We start from the raw sequence: 6,329 nt of genomic DNA on the forward strand, positions 1-6,329 counted from the left end.
AGAACTGATAATGTTGTTAAGAATCATTGGCATGTTATATTGGCTAGAAAACAAAGGGAACAATCCAAGTTATGTGGCAAGAGAAGTTTTCATGAAGTTTTTAGTAACTCCACTATACTTAGTTTCCCTTACCCGACGAGAATTGGATACGAAAATGGAAGATTTTATAATAATACACCTTCTAGTTCTCTTGCCTCTTGGAATTTTACTTTTGTGTCATCAAAACTAAACACAGAAATTTAATTGAAGAGGCAAAGAGAACTATGGAGAACTAGAAATTTGCAGACATTCATTGAAATTTCTTATTTGGTTTTGATTACACAAAAGTAGAATTCCAAGAGGCAAGAGAACTTAAAGGTGTATTATCATAGAATCTTCCATTCTCATATCCAATTCTCGTCGTGTAAGGGAAATTAAGTATAGGTGAGTTACTAAACTTCTTGAAAACTTCTCTTGCCACATAACTTGGATTGTTCCCTTTGTTTTGTAGCCATTATAACATGCCTATGATTCTTGACAACATTATCAGTTCTTTCAGGGAAAAGTCTTGCTATTAGTGCCCATTTGTTTATGTGAATTCGATGTGCCGCAAGTAGTCTCTCTTCTTCCTCTTCTGTGAAAGGTCTCTTGTTAATTCATGGATCTAGCTGATTGAACCACCTCAACCTACAACGTTTCCCTACAAGTTAAAAGGAAAAAATTATATATTGATTAATTTTTTCTTTTATACACAGAAGTATATGAGAAAATTAATTGATGAAAAACTATATTAGTTGAGTACAAGATGAATTTAAGAGATCATAATAATCAACTATATGAATTTTACTATGAATTTGAAAATTAAATAAGGAGGTCAATCAGTCAATTAATAATAAACCTTTAATTAATATTACATAATACATACCTGGTCTTCCTTGAAGTTTTTCAGCAATTGAATTCCAATTTTGAGCACCATATTGTTCAACAAGTTGAGGAAGTTTTTCATCTTCAGCGGGTCGCCAGTGACCACATGGACAACTCTTGGTATCTTCAGCTGCAAAAGAAAAACCCTCCATATGGATTATGGAAGTTGCAGAGGCTGATGAAAGTACATATTGTTTATAGAATTATGGTGCAACGTTAACAAAAGTCTTGAACATCAAGCACGAGAGAGTGAGGGAGACGTCTTGAAGAAGATATAAGAAAGTGAAGGGGGAGGGGTTGGTTTAGGGTTGTGGATGGGCAGTCACTTTTGTTGTCTTCACACGACAACTGTGCCCTATTTATGTACTTATGTCATTCTCCCTTAATTTCTTTATCACACTCCTTTTTACTTTCCACACGCACACACACAAAATCCTTTTTTCTCTTTTTTCTTTTTAAGGGATAAAAAACGATTACTCTCTTAGTTGATTTGTTGAGAATAATATGCTTACTTTTTTTTTTAGATTATAAACTTAGTTAGATATAAATTTAATATTTAAGGTAAGATATCATTATGATTTATATTTGAAATTTAATTATACTAATCACAACAACATTTCCATCCTATGAAAACGCTAAAATTCTGTTGCGTAATATTAAAAAACCGTTTCCGTAGGATACCAGAACGCTTTTCTGGTCGTGGCGGATTGAGGCGTTGTCTTATCCTTTCGAAACGGTTTTTTCCATAAACGGTAACGGCATAGATAAAACCGTGGTTTTAGGAACACTTTTAAAAACGGTTTTGAAATTTCACATTTTCAACGGTTTTAAGCCGTCCCGACAAAAAATCCGTTGCCATTGCCTCAAATTAAGAACGGTCTTTTATGCGTTATCCCAACGGTTTTGGATTGATGTTATTCCTAAAAGCGTTCTCTTTGGCCCAAGGGTAAATATATGCTGTAAGCTACTGCAACGCTTCTTCACTGTTGTGAATAAATTTGTAATTTTTAAAAAATTGTGTTGCATTAATCATTATTTTTTCCCTTACTCTGTTCATGTCAAAAATAAAACTATTATTTGACTTCAGTGAAATGTTATACATACAAAATTCAAATATATTCCTAAACTCAAAATTACATACCAAATACTTGCCAATAATATATCATTCAAATACGTATCAAAAATAAAATTCTTCACCGATAAAGTACTCGAATATTTAATGTATACTTTTAAGTCAAAATGTCAATTATCATTTTCACAATCTAAACAACACTTAAACATCAACATATGTCTTCATCTCTTGTTCTTCATAATCTTGAAATCCTTCATTGATATCATCATTAACAATTCATCTACAAAATAAAAGAAATATATTCAATACACAATTAAATTGTAAATTACAAACACTGAGGTAGTAATTTCAAAGCCACTCCCTTCCAAAGAGACACAACGATAAAGTGTACTAAACTATTATATTTCAAACATTTGTTATCCTTCTTTTCATATGATAATACTAAACTAGTAGGTCCTCAATCAAGATCCTAGGCCAACTACATAGAATATTTCTCTACTCTAAGACTAACACAAAACTCATACTGCATCACAAACTGCTCCACAACACACATTATTAAGTTTCACATTCTACAAAATATTATAACATACCTGCTGAACCATCAACATAACTATATTGTCCTCCATACTATGCAACTGTGGAGATATGAGCCTTATAACCACCAATAAAACCATCTTGAAAATTAATAGTAGAAGTACTCATTGGTCCAGCCTCCAATTTCCATTTTCAGAACTCGTACTTCTGCAAACGACTTGTCAACTACAACAGACCATATACACTCCCAGAGAAAAAAAAAACTTAAGTCTTCTTATATTAGAGTAGTAGTAGACCATATAGTTTTGTTGATCTGCACAACTATATAAAAAAAAAAAAAAATCAACTCCAATAGTGCTAAAAGTAGAAGCATGAGCCCTATAACCACTAATATTAAATGATTAGCTTAACTTTATAGCATACATATAACTATTTGAATTTAAAGACATTAAATGCACCAACAATGCTGATATCACAACATCAAAAGTATGTAATCCTATAACAAAGTAATTGAAACTTTACCTAGAGTGATTTTCTAAAGTTTTGTATTGTTATAAACCATAGGCATTCATCCAACTTATTAGTATGTAGGTTCTAATCAGATAGTAGTAACTTTTCTTTTATTTGTTCAATAACCATTCTTGAAATCTAGAACAGACAAATTCAAATACTTCTCAATCATATATCAATCATATATTTATCAAAATAACATAGTTCAAAATAAAAGACTTGTATCTTTAATTAAAATATATTAAAGTTCTTATAACTAAGAGTAAGAACACACAAATTATAAATCACTACGTCCAACACTCCATCTTCCTTCACCGAGAACCACACATCAATCACATGCTTGTACTTGACCCAATACAATACAAATAAACAAAAAGAGAAGGTTAATTGCATGACCCAACAACAAGTTAAATGGGGAAAAAAATATATAAACCTTGCTGACTAGCCATTGTCAATCACAACACTGTTGATCTTTTAAAGAGCTAATAAAGTGCTTCAATTCCATTGTCTCTGATTGTAATACAGAAGAAAAACAAGCATGTCACTAAGACACAAACATGAAGAAATATGCTCTTCAACGCTGTTAAACTAACTTAAGTGAATATATTACTATTAATGAGTATATATAAGGCTAGGCTATTATAGTTCATTTGATGGACAAGATTCATAACATACTTAAACTAACTTAACTGATTTTGTTACTATTAACTATCTTACAAGAGGAATTAGAAATATGGTGTGAAATATTTTATTAATCATAGTATGTACAATAAACAATGATAAACAGGAGATAGTGCCAAAACCAATACCCATATTAAAACGCAGAACAGCTGCAGGCCGCCAATAAACAAAACACACCACAACAGGTACATCCACCAAAGGAAACAAAGTCCTATTACTAAAAAAGTGATCTGAAGGTATAAAAATGAGGGTTATTTTGATTTATATTGTCAAAAACTCAAATTAAAAGGGATTGGATCAGGACATTATATGATTTATACAAACAAACCAAAAACGAGATGCCACTCATGGTTGGAAAGGATAGCTTATTTCGATTAAAATAATGAAAGTTTGAGCTTCAAAAATTTTAAAAAATAAAACAAATAAAGAATGTATATTATAATTGGACCTTTTTCCCTTCTTATACTTGAAAGGTCGAATAATAACACCCACACTATTTGGTCAAAAGGAATGTTTAAATTGGCATGGATTCGACAAGTGTTTCATCTTGGACCACTTCAAATTGAAAAAATAAAATAACACAAGGGAAGGATCATGGCTTGACAAAAAATAGTGTTATGAACCAACCTGACACTGTGACAACAGATGAGCCCAATTCACCTACTAATGAGGAGCCAGCTGCTAATAAGCCCAAAAGGTCCACTAATCCGCCCATCAAACTCAAGGACTATGTGGTATACAAATAAAAGTCTTCTGCTAGAATATACCAGGATCTAGAAGCATCATAACACGTATTTAGTTATTAGAATATATTTCTATTACAAAAAATAATTCCTATATTTGTGCTAAGTTTGGCATTTTACTTTAACATTTATCCTCTATATAAGCATTGTACTTTTATGGAGAGATTATGAAATAAATTTGATTCAATTTTCTTTTCTTCAATTATTCTTCAGGAGGTTTCTTAGTCCTCGAATTCTAAGAATTTTCCCACATATAACAAATAGCTTACTATAAAACATCACAAAAGTTTATATATGGATTAGATTCCTAATCTTTTCATCAATCATTAGATTAACCGTTATATATTTTGACCACAAAAAATAGCAGATGATTATGTCTAAGGCATTATGCTAGATATTGATATTCCTCAATCCTTTTAAATAAAATAAAAATCAATAGAGAATAGCAATCATAATCAAAATATAGAAAAATCACAATTGGAATCACAATCAGTAGGAGAAAATTAATAAATCAAAATACAAAAGATCACAATCAGAAACCCCTACTTAACATGTGCCTACCAAATCAATAGAGAACAACAAAAAGAATCCTTTGGTTTTTATTTTCATATCCAAAATACGTGTTGTTTATGAATTGTCCCCAATGGAACCTCTGAAGATCTCTGAAGCACCGGCACCTTTGATCAAGTGTGTTCGTGTCTGAAACCGACACATGTGATTACGTTCAAATAATTCACTTTCTCAAATCATTACCGGTGTCAATGAGTTAGTGCCTGGGACATAACTCATAACTGAAGATGGGCAATATTATGCTTTAAATTTAAATTGGATCGAATTGCAGCATTATGTATACCTAAATTACAACAACATTTCACTCAATTTCAATGTCTGATTCAAATACTAAATACTATTCGAAATACAAAGCCTAACTAATAACATTAAAACCATAAGCAAATAAAATTTATCAACGCACATCACCAACTTCAGGTTAAAAATAAAAAAATCTATACACGTATTAAAAGCATCTGCACACGCATTGCAAGAACAGTGTGAAATTGATTCGATTTGAAGGATTCAATTGATTACCTTAAATGTGTTCCTGTATAAAGAGGATTCATGATCGATAATTGCATGTGTTCGCCGGGAAAGTTGAATCGTACCGAATTGCGAGAAAAGGATTCGATGAATCAAGTCGCCGAAATCGGGGATCGGAACCAATGATCAGAATCAGAGAATAGAGGGAAGAGAGATTTAGATCTGATACGAAGAGAGTGTTGTGTTGGTGTGAGCTATTGCCCTTTTTTGTTGTTTCTTCCTTTTACTTTGGTTTTGAAGATTCGATGGTTACGAGATTTTACCGGTGGAAAGGTTCGATGGGATTTTGGGAAGTGTTCTACTTTTTTTTTTTTAAGGTGCAAAGAAGATTGTTTGATTAATTGAGACTAACGAGCTGAACAAAACAAATTCCACAAACCTCTCAAAAAAAAAAAACCACGATGGTTTTTATTTTTATTAAAAATAATTAAAAGATAAATATTAAAACGATTATTAATTGTTATTGAAAATTTTCAGTAAAATACCGTTTTGATTTCCTATACCAAAACGCTATTGAATTGTTGGAATTTTTTTTTTTAATTGAATACCCTAACAAAACAAAACTAGAAAATCGTTTTCTATACTGCTCTACCAAAACAGTTTTTTTACATTCAAAAAATTAGGCGTTGCCGTAGAGCCAAAATGTTGTAGTGAATATTTTTAGAATTTGAAATATATAATTTTAAAATATGTTTATTAAAATTTAACTCTATATATAGAGAGACGTGAATAAATATTTAGAATGATAATTCTCCATATGTTAGTTTCCTTATGGACATATCATATATTTT

At 31.1% G+C, this 6,329-nt stretch overlaps 1 long non-coding RNA gene and 1 pseudogene across 3 annotated transcripts; both read right to left on the reverse strand.

The window, feature by feature from the left end:
* Nucleotides 1-316: 316 nt before the first annotated feature.
* Nucleotides 317-1,082, reverse strand: LOC146937135 (transcription factor MYB52-like; annotated as a pseudogene).
* Nucleotides 1,083-1,961: 879 nt separating this feature from the next.
* LOC146937136 (uncharacterized) lies at nucleotides 1,962-5,920 on the reverse strand. Of its 3 annotated transcripts, XR_015030848.1 has the most exons (5): nucleotides 5,530-5,920; nucleotides 4,328-4,473; nucleotides 3,453-3,529; nucleotides 2,566-2,830; nucleotides 1,962-2,255 (listed from the first exon to the last, which is right to left on the reverse strand). It is a non-coding gene; the product is annotated as an uncharacterized LOC146937136 (long non-coding RNA). The 3 variants fall into 3 exon arrangements; XR_015030849.1 differs by lacking the exon at nucleotides 3,453-3,529; XR_015030850.1 differs by lacking the exons at nucleotides 4,328-4,473; nucleotides 5,530-5,920 and adding an exon at nucleotides 3,829-4,321.
* Between the last annotated feature and the right edge of the window lie 409 nt (nucleotides 5,921-6,329).

This window comes from Medicago sativa, chromosome 3 (assembly GCF_051527215.1).
Source record: "Medicago sativa cultivar Bolivia chromosome 3, Bolivia_mono, whole genome shotgun sequence".
NCBI classification, from domain to species: domain Eukaryota; kingdom Viridiplantae; phylum Streptophyta; class Magnoliopsida; order Fabales; family Fabaceae; genus Medicago; species Medicago sativa.